The sequence below is a fragment of the Leuciscus leuciscus genome, assembly GCF_965113295.1.
Source record: "Leuciscus leuciscus genome assembly, contig: SUPER_11_unloc_3, whole genome shotgun sequence".
Taxonomy (NCBI): Eukaryota; Metazoa; Chordata; class Actinopteri; order Cypriniformes; family Leuciscidae; genus Leuciscus; species Leuciscus leuciscus.
In genome coordinates this window covers 189,360-208,819 of record NW_028118544.1, presented here as the reverse complement: position 1 = coordinate 208,819, position 19,460 = coordinate 189,360, and the positions used below count along the sequence as shown (strand labels likewise).

Below are 19,460 nucleotides of genomic sequence, written 5' to 3'. Positions count from 1 at the left end.
ATTGTCAGGCGTTCTCCAGTGCTGGTCTGAAAGTAAAACAAAAAACACAAACCATTCAAATGAAGTTGTTTAATGGACAGTCGGGTCAGCTTATGTTCTGCGTTATTTAAAGCAGTGATGGTTTACTCTGGCCCTCAGCGTCCACTGTCCTGCAGATTTAGCTCCAACCTCAAACCCTCCTGCCTATTGTCTATAAGTAAACCTGAAGACTTTGGTTCAAATTTTCAGATGTGCTCGATTAGGGTTGGAGGTTAACTCTTAATTAACCTCAAAAAGTAGAATGCAAAGGGCCAGAGTTGCCTGTTCCTTACATAAATTTACAAAGCAGCAGTCAGTACATTATATAATATACACATTGAAGTGTTATATATACACATTTAGCTCCTAAACTCTGGAATGGCCTTCCTGATATTGTTCGAGGCTCAGATTCGCTGTCCCAGTTTAAAACTAGATTAAAGACGCATCTCTTTAGCCAAGCATTCACATAATACTTACCTTTTATACTACAGTTGAATCAGATTGAATGCATTAATATTAGGAACAGCAGCTACGCTAATTATTTCCCATCTGCTTTTCTGTTGTTATCTCGGGACGCTAGTAGAGTACTAAATAGAGTACGTCAGCTCCAGTTTGTATCCAGCCTCTCATGGAAACTTCAGATGCCCCAACACCCATGCAGAGACGACTCCACGCCCGTGAGGAGACGACTCGACGCAGGCGATATGTTATGCCCTAAATTAATGCATGATTAACTAACTGTATTTTTCTATGTACCTTTTTTTGAAATGCACTTTCTGTAAAGCTGCTTTGAGACAATATGTATTGTGAAAAGCGCTATACAAATAAATTTGAATTGAATTGAATTGAATATAGTATTGCAGCACATAATATAAGCGAAGTACTGAACAAAAACAGTTATATCAACAGCAACCTATTTTAAAAGATTTTTAAGAAAGGCATGGTCTCTTTTGAGCCTTTGCCAGTGATGCTTGATTTCTTTCCAGACAACATACTCTTCTGTGAATTGTTTCAAGAGCTTCACTTGGTCAAAAACCAAGTGATAACCTGTACAATGTAAAATTGTCAACATCACAGTAAATTGACCGGTGTTGATTTTCCAGTGTTACAATAAAGTATTAAAATAAAGTGTTGAATCAACACTAAACAGATTGGGTTTAACACCAGAAGTGTCCATTTTAAATAAGAGTTGGTGTCATTTTGCGTTGTTGCAAACATAACTCTCTTTTAGAGTTAACCAAGCCACACCTCCGTTTACGTGCAACCGTCGTTTTGACTGAACCAGAGTCCAGACCACATGCGAACGCCATTTTACTTGTGGAAGAGTCAAGCGTGGGGTAAGTCTAATACTTTAACTTGATAGTAATAGATAAATCAGACTGTAAATTGATTTCAATGTATACAGTTTATTAGTTTAATCTATTATTCGATCACAAATCACTGTAATAATGAATAATTAACATTAGACAGCCAACAAGCTCTGACGTCTGATTTTTGTATTTTGATTTTTGCCAATGTCATGCCACTTTATAAATTATGTAAAGGTAGTAAAGCCTCGATTAAGCTTAGTTTTGTCTATCATCACGTCTCGCGCACTGTAATTGTTTTTATGCACGTTCACAGGCATTTTCTTTCTGAGCACACTCGACAAAGCCTAAAGTTTTGCGCGCGCGAAGCACAGGCCATTTTACAAGGTTAACTGTTGAATTTCTAGAGTGTTCTACCAGTAACGTTAAATTGGCCTATCAGGAAGATCACTGGACTAAAACTAATTGTTATGATTTTAATTTGAATATTCTTTCGTTGACTGTAGTTCTGTGATAGTCGTGGTTCTGAACTGTGGTAACGTTAAGTTTATCATGTTGTGAAATGATTGATCTGCGTGGTATTATTTTCTGCCAAATATGGGTGTCAAACGCAATTAATTTAAAATTTTGTAGTGAATTAAAGCTCTCAGTTGCCTTTTAAGGAACGAAATCCAGTAATATTTGTTAGTGTTCGCTCTAACACTGTGTGGAACACTCGTCGTGAAATATAGGTAACGTTAGAAATAAGGCACAGCTCTTCACTCATCTCCCTAGGGCTGAAAAATGTAGTCGACATTATCGATAAACGTCAAAACAGATATTGTCGACAGATATTTTCAACTAATAACGCCTGCAATAACGCGGTTTAACCATTGGGACGCTGTAGTGCAAGGCTGTATTGCAGCTGATGCAATAGAAGATGGCGGTTGAAGCTTTTAATGGTGCTGCTTTATTTAATATAGATTTGTGAGGCCAAGATGGCGGCGGTGTAGGTGGTAGTGTTTCTTTGCTCTTCAGGGAAATAAAGGTGAAGTGGTGATATAACCTATTAATCGGACTGGTGATAACGTGAAAAAAATACGTGAAAACGTTATATGATTCTGATTTGACATCTTTATGCATGGGAAAAAGAGGCAAGAAGAAAGTTAAACAAGTTTGGCTTGACACCATGTCTTCCGACGCATCTGGCTCAACTGATCAATTTGAGAATTCAGCATCAGCCTCGAGTAGTGCTGGATTTAAACTTAAGAAAGATACCGAATCACAGTGGTTTGACACATGTCCAAATTTCGACAATGAGGTTGTCACATCCCTCTCGGATACTCCTCAGAGGCCAGCTGCTAAAAAAACTAAACGCGCAGAATCTAACGTTAGTGGAAACGGGAATGAGAATGTCTTGGCGGCTATTCGTGAGCTTGATTCTAAATTAGACAAAACGTTCCAGAAGATTTCGGCGATTGAAACTACCACCGAGGCAACTTCCAAACAAGTCAAAAGTCTAACAGCGACGGTACAACAGCTTATTTTGGATGTTGGCGTGCATAAAGAGGCTCTCGATCATATGGAATCTGAGGTCCACGCTCTGAGAAAGGAAAACAAATCACTGAAAGCAAGTGTACAGGAGTGTAGACGTTACAGTTGGCGATGGTTTCTAAAGTTGCACGGCGTTGCGGAAAAAGACAATGAGGATGTCCGAAGTGTGGTCCTCAACATCTTAGGGAAGATTGCTCCTGGAGTCGGAGACGGGCTACAGGACAGTGTCGATGTCGTTCATCGTCTGGGTCCGAAGCGGACGGATGGAAAGACCAGATCGATCATAATTCTCTTCTCACAGCGCCGCATTCGTGACATCATTTGGAGTGCTGCTAAAGCTTGCAAGTTTCTAACTGACAATAAACTGCGTCTCTCGGAGCCGCTGTCTCCTGAAGATAGAGCAGCGCGGGATAAGCTGTGGCCTCTTGTGAAGAAGGCAAGGGAGGAGGGCAAGAAGGCAACCTTTCGCAACTCATTTGCTTTGATTGATGGGAAACAAATCTTCTATGCTGATGTCGTGTAAGCCAAGCTGCTGCTCGCACTGGTTACTTTTCTCATGCAAAAATCGAAAAGATGAAACTTGACGACTAACAATATAAACTGTGCAAAAACTTTTAAGTTGTGCACAAATAGGAACTAGTTTTGTTCTTCTTTAATTATTGTTACCTTTACTATTAATCTCCTTATTTGTTTATCACCTCGATAACATGTGCTTTGGTTATTATCCACCTCTCCCTTTACATTCTGGTAGCTAGTCTAAAGAAAGTAACTTTTTTGTTGTTTTTTCTCATTTTGTTTAGGGGTTCTTGTTATGGAATATTTGTTTAACTCCTTGTCGGTTGTAACTTTAAATGTAAGAGGTTTGCGGGACAATCTGAAAAGAAAAGCAATTTTTTTGTTTTGTAAAAGAAGTGCAGCTGATCTTATCTTTCTTCAAGAAATTCATTCAGGGGAAACAGATGTTAAATTTTGGAGAACGCAATGGGGAAGCTCAATTTTCTTTAGCCATGGCAGCAGCCACTCGGCTGGGACTGCTATAATGTTACATAGATTTAAAGGGACTGTATTAGAAACTGTATGTTCTGATGAAGGCAGATGGGTTTGTGCTGTAATTAAACAAGATAACGCCACCTTTATAGCTTGTTGTGTATATGGACACAACTCTCGTGCATCCAATAGAGTAATGTTCTCTCATCTAGTGGACAAGCTTAAAAAGTTACACAAAAAATATAATAGTTTATTTTATTTTGGGGGGAGATTTTAATGAATGTATGGACGATCACCTGGATAGATACCCCCCTAGACTTGATAGCAGGATGAATAATGATCTAATTTTTTTCCTGTGCTCCAATCTCTCTCTTACTGATGCATGGCGGTTCTTTAATCCTTCTACAAAAGATTTTACCTGGTCCAATAGAAGTTTATCTCTTAGATCTAGGATTGACTTTTTTCTAATTTCATCTTCTATCCTTAAATATGTAAAAGATGTTTCTCATGTCACTGCCCCCTTATCAGATCATAAATTAGTTGCAATAAAATTGAGTGACATCAATGATAACCCGAGAATGAGGGGCTATTGGAAACTTAATAATACCTTGTTACAAGACAAACAATTTAATAATAGTATCATCAATCTTACCAAAGAATTATTTACCGGATCAACCAGAGATTATAAAAAAAACTGGGAGTTCTTTAAATATAAAGCTAGATATATTGCAGTTAAAAGAAGTAAGGAACTTAAAAATATTAAACATAAAACCGATTCAGAGTTGGTTAATAGACTTGGGGCCCTATCTTGCACCCAGCGCAATTGACTTTGTACAGCGACGCATGTATCATTCCTATTTTGCACCCGCGCAAAGCGGACTTTTCCCTCCTCAGACGCGCGTCGGTTAACTAAGAAATACACTTGCGCTCCCCGGGGCGGTTCAGCACAAAGAGGAGGCGTGTTCTGGCGCAAACGTTCCCTCATGCTATTTTCCTGTTCCATAAAACAATTGCGCCACTGACCAGAAAAAACCTAGTCTAAAGTCAGTGGCGCGTTGCGCGTTGTTCATTATGCTATTTTAAGGGCGCATGCTTGACCATAATGTATAGCGTGCACAACGCGCATATACTTTGCTTATGTAATCTACACAGATGCAACAGTTATTTTTGCACATCATAAATTGTTACAATAAAAAATATTAACACATGAGATGACGGAAATCATTGTGGTGTGCACGAAGATGTGAAAAAATAGGCATAAATGTAGCTTACAAATTTTTCAGGCTAATTGTAGTAATTAAGGATCAGACCTGTTTGCCCAATAGTGGCAAGACATATATGTATATAAGGACCTCTGACAAATTGGTTTGTCCGTCAAGAACCAGGAAAAAAAAAAATCGGAAGACTGTGAAATCACCTTTACCATAATGTAAGTAGCCTACATTAAAAACCTTAGTCTTCAACTTACCAGTTAAGTTGAGCTTGCTCATATTTTTTTCTTTTGCACAGTGAGATGGAGTATGTCTTGGGACAAAGAATTAGACGCCGGAGGGAGAGGGTATACCGGCCCAGACAGACCTACCTCTCCCTCAGTGAGGAGGAATGCGTACGTAAGCTACGTCTGACCCGCCAGGCTGTGACAGACATCTGCCATCTCCTGGCAGATGAGCTGGGGACTGATGCACCCTGTCCCTATGCCTTCCCAGTTGCAGTAAAGGTTACAGCGGCATTGTATTTCTATGCATCTGGGTCGTTCCAGCACCCCCTTAGCTCCATTGGAGGCATTTCACAATCTGCCATAAGTTCGGCTATACATGCAGTTACATCAGGTCTAGTCCGACATGCTGGGGAATACATCAAATTCCCCGTCACACCTGACAGCCAGGAAAGAGCAAAGCAGGCATTTTGTGCGAAGTATGGGTTCCCTGGTGTCCTTGGTGTTATAGACTGCACCCATGTGCAGCTACGTGCCCCATCAGAAAACGCACTTGTATACATCAACCGCAAGGGAACCTATTCAATCAACGTACAAGTCATTTGCGATGCTTATAGTAAAATCACCCATGTCTTTGCGAATTATCCTGGCTCGAGCCACGACTCATTCATACTGGCAAACTCTGCCATTCCTGCCATCTTCGAGGGGAATCCCCCGTTGGATGGGTGGCTGTTAGGGGACAACGGGTATCCGTTAAAGACATGGCTGATGACACCATTTTTGATGCCAGCAACAATGAGTGAAATGCACTTTAATCGAAAACACACACAAACACGCTGTGTAATTGAACGAACGTTCGGCATGCTGAAAATGCGCTTCAGGTGTTTGGATAGATCAGGAGGCACTTTACAGTACAGTCCTCAAAAAGTCGCAGCATTCTTTGTGGCGTGTTGTGTTTTACACAACATTTCCATAAATCAAGGTTGTGTTGTTGACATAGATGAGGAAATATTAGAGGACTTAAGGGGACGTGATGGTGAACTGCATGTGCCGATGCCACTTAACCCAAATGCCCCAGCAGCAGCACGGGAGAGGAGAGCTTATTTGGCAGAAGAGCTGCTGCATCGTCTATAGGCGGATCTTTTGTGACGTCATTGTTTATGTTTGTCGCGTTGCATCATGGGAATCGTGTGGCAGGAAACACCGCTAGATACCTCTAATTTGATTGTTTTGCACGTTTGGAGGAGGATTTAGAGAAGAGGATGGTTCACTCTTGCTGTGTGGTCGATTGTACGGCTCGTTGGCGGCCTGATAAAAAGTTTTTCCGAATTCCCTCCGAAAAGGATCGCGAAAAACGAAAGAAATGGTTGCGTGCAATTAGGCGATTGAACCTGGACGCTCCGAAGAAAGCCTGGATTCCTGCAGCTAACGTTACTGATCGAGTTTGTGAGGCTCATTTTGTTCATGGTAGGCCTAAGTCTTAGTGACTATGTATTTATAGAAGATTGAATAAAAAAAATAATAAAACTGAGTCAAATCAACCGAGTCATATGTTTTCGCGTTCTGATTCAGGTGTCCCAAACCGCGATCCACAGCACCCAGACTATGTTCCTCACATCAAAATGGGCTATTCTGGATCGCAAAACTTAAAAGCAAAAGAAAAGGCTGTTCTAACCTCTGCTTTTAGCACGATCACTGCTTTCTGTTTGGCAGAAAAGATCGGCCCAACTTTTTGAAAAAACAAAATAATCATAGGCCTCCAGACTTTTGAAAGCCTTTAATCTTTCATGAGTGAAGGGTCCAGGGGTTTCTATTAAATAAGAATAAATGTCTCCCCAGCAGATTGGTGGCCAAGACACGGGCAAGTCGGACCAACGTTTTTTGTCATCCCAGATCTCATATGGGCTTTGAATAACTTTGATTTTGTCACCAATACAAATTTTGAGCTTCTCTCCAAACCTCCTCCGGTCTTCAGATGTTAAAGTGCTTATATATTGTGGATTTCGCCCGCTAACTCTTTTGAAAGTGCTCGTCGCGTCTTTACTGCCCGCAATACTGTTTGTTTTGTTGCCACACAACCACTCGCGCATGCGTACAAAGATGTCAACAAAGATCCTCCTATAGTGAGGTAAGCAAAGTTATCTCGGTCTATGTTATACTACATTGCAACAATATAACCATACTCGTGATTCAGAGAGAACGAGTCCAAAACATTCAAAAGTATTTATTCGTGACATTTCTTTATATTTTGTCAAAAAGAAAAATCAATAGCAAACAGTAATTGATAAAAAAAGGAAAATGAGGTTAAAAATATTTAAACAGAAAAACTTTATTTATTTTTCCCTCCTCTGGTAGTTTTGCGACGCGCGCCACGGCGGGATTGGACACCTGAGGGTCCGGGAATGGCATTGCGCGATGTGCACCTGGTGGAACGAGTGGACGGAGATGGAGTGGGGGAAGGAGGAAGAGGCACAACAGGAGGAGGAAGAGGCACAACCGGAGGTGGTGGTGCGCTTGAAGGGCCACGCTCCATGGCTGCAGCAATCCTCTCCAGGCTTGAGGAGATGCACCCGAGAGGCCGCAGTAACATCGCCATCCGGTCAAGATGATCATTCAAACTTTGCCGCATCCCAGACAGCTCCCGCTCCAGCATTTCAAATCCGGTTTGTTGGAGCTGCAGGAATGGGTGGTCCTCCGGTCTAGCGATGCTGCCACGGCGTGTAGTGGGTCTGGACCTTGATGGTTGCGCTGTTCCCTCCTCAGATGGCCGGTGCGCACGGCTCGCGAGGCCAGGGTCTTCCTGCGAAGCTGTTACATTGTTTTTATTTATTGTGTGGCTGCATTACATTTTTTTTTTCATGTAAATAACGAATAAAATATTTTCATAAGAAACCTTATTGTATGTGAACTTGTGTACCTTGGGGTTGGACTGCTTGCGTTTCTGGTTGGGTGCCGATTTCAAAGCCCCCAAATCCTTCAACGCTTTCAGCGGTGAGGGTGGACGCAGCGATGTCCTCTGCTGGCGTCAGGTCCTGAGTAGAGGCAGATCCACCTCCCGTTACACGGCGTGCCCGATTGATGCTGGCAAGCTTGGACTTCCCCCGTCTTCTGATGTCATTGTAGCGCTTGCAGCACTGTTGCGACGTCCTGGGGATGCCAGCTGATGAAACAATTGTGGCTATTTCCTCCCACGCCTGTTTAACCGACGCTGATTTGGGTGGGTTTCTCCCATCCCCAAACAACATAACTTCTCTGTCTTTCACTGCTCTTACAAGAACATCAGTGTCCTCGGCTGTGAACCGCTCCAGGCGTGCGCCTGGTAAATCCGCCATAATAATATCAATCCGTCATGAAACTTGCGCACCTGCTCTTAAAGGGAATGTGAGATGACGCTTTGATTGGTTTATTTCACGTTACGCCCAAACCACACCTATGAGTAATGAAGCTACTTCAGACCAACCCTTTTTAGATTTGCGCCTGGCGCAAGTGTCATTTATCCCGCCGGGAAAATAGCAACAGCGCCAAGACCCGCCCACAAAGTTACTTGCGCTTTGACACTTGCGTTTCAGATCGTTAAAATAGGGCCCTTAATGTTTTACTAGCTAAAGATAAGATTACAGAAGAAGAAGATATGGAAATAAAAAAAATTAAATCAGGAATTCGACAGAGCTTATTTAGAGATGGCCAAAGGTGCATATATTAGATCTCGAGCGAAATGGCTTGAGGAGGGGGAGAAGAATTCTAACTATTTTTTTGCCCTGGAAAAAAGAAACGGTCAGAGGAAAGCTCTTTCAGCGCTTAACATCGATGGAGTTACCTCTAAAGAAATATCAGAATTTGTTAGCAAATTTTACAGCAATCTTTATACATCTGAATTTAACTATGACAGCTGTGAGAAATTTATTAATACAATTAAACACCGTATACCAATTATTGATCGTGAGTTTAGTCGAATTTGTGACGCTGATTTGTCAATAGAGGAAATTAATCAAGCTCTGCACTCAATGAAAATAGGTAAATCCCCTGGTATTGACGGGCTTTCAGTAGAATTCTATCTTCACTTTTGGGAGTTTATTAAATTGCCTTTATTTCATATGTATAAGGAATGCATCAGTCAGGGAGAGATGACCTCTACAATGAAACAGGGAGTTATGTGTGCACGCATGCGCGGAGTTGAGTAGACGGTGAGGACACTGAGCTCTGACAATTAGTCTAAATATCGTGCAGTGTGGTGCTTAACTTACGGCAAGAGTGACCAAAATATAAGTTTGCCACCAATAAAGACTCTATGCTGTGTTATGTCTCCTAAGAAGTCTAAAGTACAGCCGAAACAAGGTGAAGAAGCGTCTCAGCAAGTGGGAGCAAGTAACATGGCGGGTGAGGAGTGTAACGTGCTGGAGCTTCCAGCCCTCATACGTAATATAATGCGAGAGGAGTTGAACGTGGTGGTGGATAAACTAAATAACCTCGCGAAAGACATATCTTTCTGCACACAAAGGCTTGGTGAAGTTGATGTGACAATGTCGAACTTTGATTCACGTGTGACAAAGCTGGAGACTGTGTGATGGACTTATTAAGGCCAACGAGGAGTTGAAAGGTAAAGCCGAGCGACTTGGAAATGTACAGTCGCAAATACAATGTGCGTGTATTTGGCCTGACGAATGAGATCGAAAAAGGGAATCCGACCAGCTACATGTCTGCTTTGTTTGAGGATTTATTTCAAGATAAACTACGGGGGGAGCCACAGGTGGAGATGGCCCGCAGGGTTGGACCGGTTGGGAAAGGTGCAGCTCGAGTGATGATTGTACGTCTTCACAAACTCACAACGAGAGAAGAGATCATAAAAATCGCCAAGAAAGAGGGAGTGCTACAAGTACGAGGGATGAAGTTAAGGATTTTTCCAGATCTCACTACAGAAATGGCAAAAAAACGTGCAGGATTTCATGAAATAAGGAGTAAATTGAAGGACGCAGGGGTGAGACATGGCATAATTCATCCAGCGACGCTGATAATAACATTTAAAGGAGAGACTAAGAAGTTCACTGAACGCAGTGCAGCAGAAGTGTATGTAAAGACCATAATCGATACTGGATTGAATGTTAGGGATTAGATCGGATAAACTATAAGGTCATATGATAACAGATAAAATGGACTATAAGTTAAACACTGAATTTAAGAGTGATTTTTCTGTTAAGCTAATTATGATGTGGGCAAGGTAAATAGAAAAAGAATTTCAAATTTTGGTTAAGCTTGATTTTAAAAGTTTTTGTTCTTGAATTTAAGACCACATTGCTAAGATTTAGTTTAGGAAAATGAATAATTTGTCATGAGCAAGCGTTGCTCTACTGATGTATTTTGTTTATTTCATTACAATGCAGAAGATATTTGTGTGTGTGTGTGTATGTGTGTGATGTGTGAGTGGTTGGATGTTATATTTGCATTAATGAGAGCTCAATGTAATACTACAGGCATGAGTATTGATGGACAAACATGTGTTAGATGGTTGAAAAATATTTTTTGGTACAAAAAGGGATGTTTGAAATAGCTCATTTGAATATCTGTAGTTTAAGGAATAAAATAAATGATATCTCAGAAATATTACAGAATTATAATTTCGACATATTAGCCATTTCAGAAACACATTTAGACTCAACTATTAATAGTACTGTATTGAATATAGATGGCTATAATTTATATAGGCAGGACAGAAATTTGTATGGAGGAGGAGTAGGTTATGTTAAAAATAATATTCCAGTCAAAGTTAGAGGAGATCTTAATATACCAGGAATTGAAGTAATATGGGTACAGCTACAATTACCTTATGTAAAGCCTATTCTTATCGGATGCTGTTATAAACCACCAAATGCTACTGTAATGTATTTGGATCAAATATGTGAATTGTTGGATAAAGCATGTGAAATGGGAGATGAAATCTATTTCTTATGAGATTTTAATATAGATTGGAAGTCTATGAATTGTACATCAAAGGGTAAATTACTTTCTTTAGCTAATACTTGTAATCTGTCTCAAATAGTTAAGGATTATACACGAGTAAATTTGAAAGCCGATGGCACATATTCAGCAACTCTTATTGATTTAATTTTTACAAATGTAAAAGATTTATGTTCGGAGGCAGTCTCTATTCCGGTCGGTTGTAGTGACCATAATTTAATAGCTGTGAAAAGAATTACAAAAGTATCTAAATCCGGTCAAAATTTTATTCATAAAAGGACATATAAAAAGTTTAAAGAGAATGATTTCGTAGAAGAAATGAGGAGTGTAGATTGGTTGGAGGCAGAGATGGGGACTCGAGTTTGAGACTCGGACTCGAGTGCGACTTAAGTCGCACACAGCGTGACTTCAGACTCGACTTGAGACTCGTCCTCGAAAGACTTCAGACTCGACTCGGACTCGAGCTGCGGGACTCGTGAACAATGTTTATTATTAGGAAACGTCTGACGAGCTCGCTGTTATTCCCCTCCCTCCGTTACCTATAACCCTTCTACGTTCGGCGCGCGGCCACACATGAGAGGACAACAAACATTTCGACTGCACCGGCCGCTGGCTGCTGTGCCATTCATCATAAGCTTTGGGTTTAAAAACTTCAACAGAACTGCCAACTGTCACGCATTCACCGTGAGACTCACGCGATTGACACTTTTCACACGCTCTCACGACACACATCCATTTTCTCACGCACAGAAGAATCGCGAAGCAAAGAGGACACGGAGACCGACAGACTAGACAGAGCAGGTACTTATGATATAAAAAAAAATCTCAGCTCTCAAATTCTGTCAATTCTATTACGAAATTCAAACAATTAATACCGTTTTGGCGCTTGTAAATGTGACGTGACAGATCCATAGACAGTATATAAACAGATCCCTAACGGCACGTGAACCGACCCTTTCTATTAGCTAATAGTAAATAAACACGACGCTGTTGAAAGATACAGTACAACTTACCGAAATGTATATTCCTCATACATGATATCGATCAATCAGTGTTTTTCAGTGTTTTTCATCCACGGAAAGGGGTCAATAAAAGTATATTTTGATAATAGTATATTTCACATCATTTGGTTCGTTGCAATAGTGTTTTGCATTTAGCTACAATGTGATGTTTTGCAGTTTTGCACTAAATAGGAGTATGTCAATTTTAGTACTGTAAGTGTAGGCTAAGGTATAACATTTTTATATATTTGGTCTTATAGCCCCACAGAGCCAGCACAATAGGAGCCAAGGCCTTTCATTATAATTCAGCGATAGACAAGGGAGTCCTTTTTCTTCAGAAACAAAATTTTTGGTCTGTACTGTATGTTCATGCTACAAGGCAAAATACAGATATTAACTTAAACGTAAAGCATTCTTTGTGTTTTTGTCATGTTGCAATAGCCTGTTTACATTGAGTATATACCAAAATCAAAGCTGATACTGTAATAAATAAAGGAGTCATAATAACATATTACATGCTTTGAATTCCTTATAGCTATGCAGTGTTCTAAGTAGCCTGGATGGGTCGCTGTACGTGATGCAACACTTATTATAACCACAATAGACTTGAGACTTGACTTGGACTCTAGCTCAAAGACTTGAGACTTGACTTGGACTCTAGCTCAGAGACTTGAGACTTGACTTGGACTCTAGCTCAAAGACTTGAGACTTGACTTGGACTCTAGCTCAGAGACTTGTGAGCATCTCTGGTTGGAGGTTACACAGCAGCAGAATCCTACTAGAGCTGTGGCCATTTTTGATAACTTGATAACCAGAGTAATAGACAAACACGCTCCTTTAAGGAAACAAACTGTAAGAAATGTTTCAACTCCATGGCTGGATCAAGAGCTCAAAGAATATATGAGGCACAGGAATCAAGCTAAAGCAGAAGCTATTAAACAGAATGACGTGGTTCAGTGGAATTAGTATCGTAAATTTAGAAATCAGGTTAGAAATCAGGTGACTAAAATGAACAAACGTAAAAAACAAATATATTATCAAAATAAATTAAGAGATGCTGGAATGGACAGTGCAAAGGTATGGAAAACACTTAATGAATTACTGGGAAGGAAAACAAAATGTAATACAACATCATTAGAGGCTGATGGGATTTGTCTTACTAGACCAAAAGAGATTGCTAATTATTTGAGCCATTTTTTTAAGCATAAAATACCAAAAATTAGACAAGCCATGGATTTGGGACAAGATGAAAATATCTCATATGATCTAATATCAAATAGGATAATGAAAACAAAAGATTGCACATTTAAATGTAACACTGTAACAGAGGACAATGTGAAGAAAATATTACAAGCAAGCAAAGATAAACCCTGTGGAATAGATCACTTAGATGTTAAATTGTTGAAGATGGTGGTAGATGTCATTGCTTTGCCCATTTCTCATATTATTAATCTGAGTTTAACAGCAGGTGTTTTTCCCTCACAATGGAAAAAAGCTAAAATTTTACCTTTAATAAAAAATAATAAAGAACAGTTTTCAGGTCAGAATAGCAGACCAATAAGTTTATTACCGGCAGTAAGCAAAGTGATGGAAAAAGTTGTGTATGATCAAATACAAGAGTATTTGGAAGTAAATGGGTTAAACACAATGTATCAGCATGCTTATAAAATGGGTCATTCCACAACAACAGCACTCAGTCAGTTAACTTGACTATTGGCTACAGGAAATTGATAATAAGAATTTAGTGGGCACAGTATTTTTAGATCTAAGCGCAGCCTTTGATGTTCTAGACCATAATATTTTATTAAAAAAGTTAGTTTGTTATGGATTTGAACCAACTGCTGTTAGATGGATTGAAAGCGATCTTAGAAAACGTGAGTACACAGTTTACTTTAATGGTAGCTACTCTGAGGTGGAAGAAATGAGTTGTGGGGTGCCCCAAGGCAGTTGTTTAGGACCCCTTTTATTTTCTGTTTTCACAAATGATTTTCCACTTGTAATTAAACATGCAACCATGGCAATGTATGCAGATGACACAACATTGTGTCAATCAGCAAGAGATATAGATCAACTGAATATTATGTTAAATATGGAGTTAGACTTGGTTATACAATGGATTACTGACAATAAATTACTTATTAACAAAATGTATGATACTTGGGTCAAAATATTTTCTTAAGCCATCATTAACATTGCACTTAGATATAGGAGGAAATGTGATTCAGCAAGTAGAAGAAATTCATCTATTGGGTGTAATTGTGGATAGCTCACTGTCTTGGAATAGCCAAATAAATAAAATATTGCAAAGAATGGGTCGTAGTATGGGAATGATTAGATACTGTAAGAAATGTATTCCCAAATGGCTGACTAAACGATTAGCCCAATCTTTAGTATTAGCTCATTTAGACTACGCGTCAGTTGTTTGGTCAAATACCAATGAAAATAATTTATACAAATTGCAAGTCGCACAGAATAAAGTGGCACGTATCGTTTTGGGTTGTCCATATACAACTAATATAATCACAATGCATAATAATTTGGCATGGTTAACTGTAAAATATAGATTAAAATATTTTCTTTTATCATTTATTTATAATATCATTGAAACAAAAATTCCTGAAATAATTTACAGAAAATTGACATTTTTTGCTGATCAACATAATTACTGCACAAGACAAACCACTGGAATGCAATTTGTTTTGCCTCAAGTAAGAACTAATCAGTTTCAGAAAGCAGTTTTTTATCGGGCCATGGTTGCATGGAATGGATTACCAGGATTTTTGTTGTTGGAAAATAATAGAAATTGTTTTAAAAAGAAATTAAAATTGTTTCTGTTCACACAAGAGTCATGATGTTGGAAGAGTATGGTAATATGGAAAGATGTTTTATAGTTTGTATTGGAGAGCTATTTATGGATTATATGTTCAAATGTATAGCATTTTTTTTGTTTTTTGTTTGTTTATTTATTTAATTGCATTGGGCTATTGTAGATGATGTCCAGTTTGTGGATGGATGGCTGTGAGTGAGTGAGTGAGTGAGTGAGTGAGTGAGTGAGTGAGTGAGTGAGTGAGTGAGTGAGTGAGTGAGTGAGTGAGTGAGTGAGTGAGTGAGTGAGTGAGTGAGTGAGTGAGTGAGTGAGTGAGTGAGTGAGTGAGTGAGTGAGTGAGTGAGTGAGTGAGTGAGTGAGTGAGTGAGTGAGTGAGTGAGTGAGTGAGTGAGTGAGTGAGTGAGTGAGTGAGTGAGTGAGTGAGTGAGTGAGTGAGTGAGTGAGTGAGTGAGTGAGTGAGTGAGTGAGTGAGTGAGTGAGTGAGTGAGTGAGTGAGTGTGTGTGTGTGTGTGTGTGTGTGTGTGTGTGTGTGTGTGTGTGAGTGTGTGTGAGTGTGTAATGTACAAAATGATGAATTATGTAAATGTGTGATGTAATGAAGAGGAGACCCCAGGAAGAATAGCAACTGATATTTCAGGTGCTAATGGGGATCTTAATAAATGAAATGAAATGAAATGAAATGAAATCCCTTATACCCAAGTCAAGCAAGGACCCTTTATTAATTGACAATTGGCGGCCTATTACTCTTTTAACATTAGATTATAAAATGTTAGCCTCCGTTTATGCTAAAAGATTACGTACTGGTCTAAATAACATTATTTCAGAATCTCAGTCGGGCTTCATGAAAGGCCGTCACATATCTAATAATATAAGGTTAGTATTAGATATGCTAGATTACTCTAATTTAATTCACTCAGACGGTCTCATACTTTTTCTTGATTTTCAAAAAGCTTTTGATTCCTTAGAACACAAATTTCTTTTTCGCACTCTAGAGTTATTTGGATTCGGTAAATCATTTATTGATACTGTAACCATGTTTTATAGAGATATTAACAGCTCAGTGATCGTTAACTTTGATACATCCAAAAGGTTTGACATCCATCGTGGAGTCAGACAGGGCTGTCCAATCTCCCCGTTTTTATTTCTTTTAGCCACTGAACTACTTTGTCTAAGGATTAACCAAAATGAAAGTTTGACAGGAATCTCTATATTTGATCGAGAGTTTAAAATTGCACAGTTAGCGGACGACACCACACTATTCTTGGAGGATAAAAAACAGTTACCTAATGCTCTGGAATTGGTGGAACAATTTTCTTGTGCTTCGGGTCTAAAACTTAATATTTCGAAATTATCTCAATTCATGATATAGATGAGACATCATTGGAGGGGATCCCTGTTAAAAACTGTGTAAAATATCTAGGTATCCATATCACTAAAAATCCAGTTACCAGACATCTTTTAAACTTTTCTGATAAAATGACAAAAACTAAAAACGTCTTTAACATCTGGCTTCAGAGAGATCTTTCATTATACGGTAGAGTCCTTTTATCTAAGGTGGAAGGGCTCTCTCGCTTTGTATACCCTGCTCTTTCTTTGTTTATCAATGATAAAGCTATAAGGGAAATTAACTAAATATTTTTGGATTTTATTTGGAAAAATAGGCCTCACAAATTGAAAAAAGAAGTACTCTCTAATTCCAGAGGTGAAGGTGGCCTTGACTTTTTAGATTTTGCTGATACTATAAACACCTTTAAAGTAAACTGGCTGAAAAGATGCCTTGTGAATCCAGTGTCGTTATGGTTTTTCATTCCTAATAATATCTTCAACAAACTCGGTGGCCTGTCTTTCCTATTAAAGTGTAACTTTTTACCTAGCAAGTTACCCATCTCATTATCTAACTTTCATCAGCAATGCCTTCTCTCGTGGAAATTGTGTTTTGTCCATTGCTTTTCCCCCCACAAAGTTCTCCTTTGGAATAACGCGGATATAACCGTTAGAAATAAATCTCTCTTTTTCCCTAGATGGTTTAACAATAATTTTAATTGCATTCTATCTGTCTTTGATGATTCTGGTCATATTCTAACTTACAAGCAATTTTTGAATCACCATAACTTTCCAGTTCCACCAAAGGAATATAATACCTTGATAAAAGCTATCCCAGCAGGCTTAATTCAGCTAATTAAAAATCACCTTAACTTCAGTAAAGGTAATAGTGTTTATCCGGCTTTACGCTTGGGCGAGATAGATTTTTTAGATCGAAAATGCAACAACAGACATATTCGCTCAATTTTTCAAATGAAGAGAAAAGTTACTCCAAGGGGGAAATTCTATTGGGGATCCCTTGTAACAAATGTAATTTGGAGAAAGGCCTGGCTTTTGCCTAGTAAATTTTGTGTATCCAACAAAGTTAAGGAAATTCATTATAAAATCCTTCATAAAATCTATCCTGTTAACTCTTCCATTTCTAAATATTCTGATATTGATGAGACTTGCTCTTTTTGTGGTTTTGTTGAGGAAACTGTCCCCCATTTATTTTGTGAGTGTAATGTAACCAATCGATTTTGGGCTAATTTAAGTGCTTTTGTTTTTGGCCCTACAAATGTGACCCACACCTTCATTCTTAAAGAGATTATCTTTTATTATGAAAACCCAAAGCGGATGTCCCTTGAACATGTTGTTAATTTCCTTATCTTATATGCAAAATTCTTCATCCACAAGCAAAAATGGCTTAAGTCTCCTTTGAGCTTCCCTCTTTTTCTTGCTGACCTTAATTATTTTATTTCTTCCCTTAGACTTATAAATAACAAAAAAAGTGCAACATTTTTGATGCATTATGATGATTTATTAAAAGATATGACTTAACCTTGTTGTTATGCTTTTCTTTTCTTTTTTTGTATGTATAATTACATAATGTGCTTCATGCAAATCCAGGATATGTATTTTTTTTTCTCCTCGTTTCATTGTTTGTTCATTGTAAGAGATACAACCTTGCTTCACTTCCCTGAGCTTGTAATTATGTGCAAGTTCTGCAATAAAAAATAAAAAAAAGAGTCGACGGACAGAAAAAAAAAATAAAAAATAAATATAGATTTGTTCACATGCAGCTGATTTATTTTTGTTTATTTGTACATTTTACTCATATTTAATGGAGCAAAGTCAGACGTGGACAGTAGTCAATCGATATATTGATCTCGTAATGTGTATGCGTAAGACGTCGGTTTCACAAATTTGCGTTTACATGGAGAAAATGAAAATGGCATCTTTGATGTTTTGATATTTTGAAATGTAATTTATTTTATCACTTTAAAAAAAAAAATGGTTTCATATTGAATCAAATTTTATTTATAGCAAGTTAGCAACCCAGTAAGATGTTTATTCCTCTCCCACAGGAGTTCAGAGGTAAAATCACTATGATAGTCAAAGCACAATTTAGACATCAGAAGAAGTTCATAAAAATCCCAGAGGCTTGCTTTGATATATTTATAGCAGAATGTAAGTAATGAAGTCGTTATTAATAATTATGTGTATATATTCATTACCGGTCAAAAGTTTTAGATCGGTAAGATTTTTTATGTTTTTAAAAGAAGTCTCTTCTGCTCACCAAGGCTGCATTTATTTGATAAAAAAATAAATAAATAAACATTAATATTGTGAAATTATATGACAATGTAAAATTATTGTTTTCTATGTAATATATAGTAAAGTGTAATTCATTCCTGTGATCAAAGCTGAATTTTCAGCATCATTACTCCAGTCTTCAGTGTCTGATCCTTCAGAAATCATTCTAATATGATGATTTGATGCTCAAACATTCATTACCTATTATTTTCAATGTTGAAAACAGTTGTGTACAATTTTTTTCTCAGAATTATTTGATGAATAGAAAGTTCAAAAGAACAGTATTTATTTAAAATAGAATATTTTCTAATATTATAAATGTCTTTACTGTAACGTTTGATCAATTTAACTCACCCTTGATGAATAAAATTATTGATTTATGTTATTTATTTTCCCCAAAAAAATAAAATTTAAATTATTACTGACCCCAAACTTTTGAACGGTAGTGTTTAATGTTACAAAAGCTTTCCGTTTCAGATAAATGCTGTTCTTTTGAACTTTCTTTTAAAAAAAATCCTGAAATAAAAATGTAAAAAACTGTTTTCAACACTGATAATAACCAGAAATGTTTGGTGTGCATCAAATCATCATATTAGAATGTTTTCTGAAGGATCATGTGACACTGAAGACTGGAGTAATGATGCTGAAAATTCAGCGATCACAGGAATAAATTACACTATTACTGTATATTACACAGAAAATAACTGTTTTAAATTGTAATAATATTTCACAATATTATTATTATTCTTTTTTAATTTTTTAATCAAATAAATGCAGCCTTG

General features: G+C 38.0%; 2 protein-coding genes across 2 annotated transcripts in view; both read right to left on the bottom strand.

The window, feature by feature from the left end:
- Nucleotides 1-19,460, bottom strand: part of LOC309510160 (uncharacterized protein) — a 169,527-nt gene that overhangs the window by 3,775 nt on the left and 146,292 nt on the right. The gene's annotated exons all lie outside the window — the stretch shown is intronic.
- Nucleotides 1-19,460, bottom strand: part of LOC309510152 (NACHT, LRR and PYD domains-containing protein 12-like) — a gene marked incomplete at its 3' end in the record, with an annotated part of 757,492 nt that overhangs the window by 591,861 nt on the left and 146,171 nt on the right. The gene's annotated exons all lie outside the window — the stretch shown is intronic.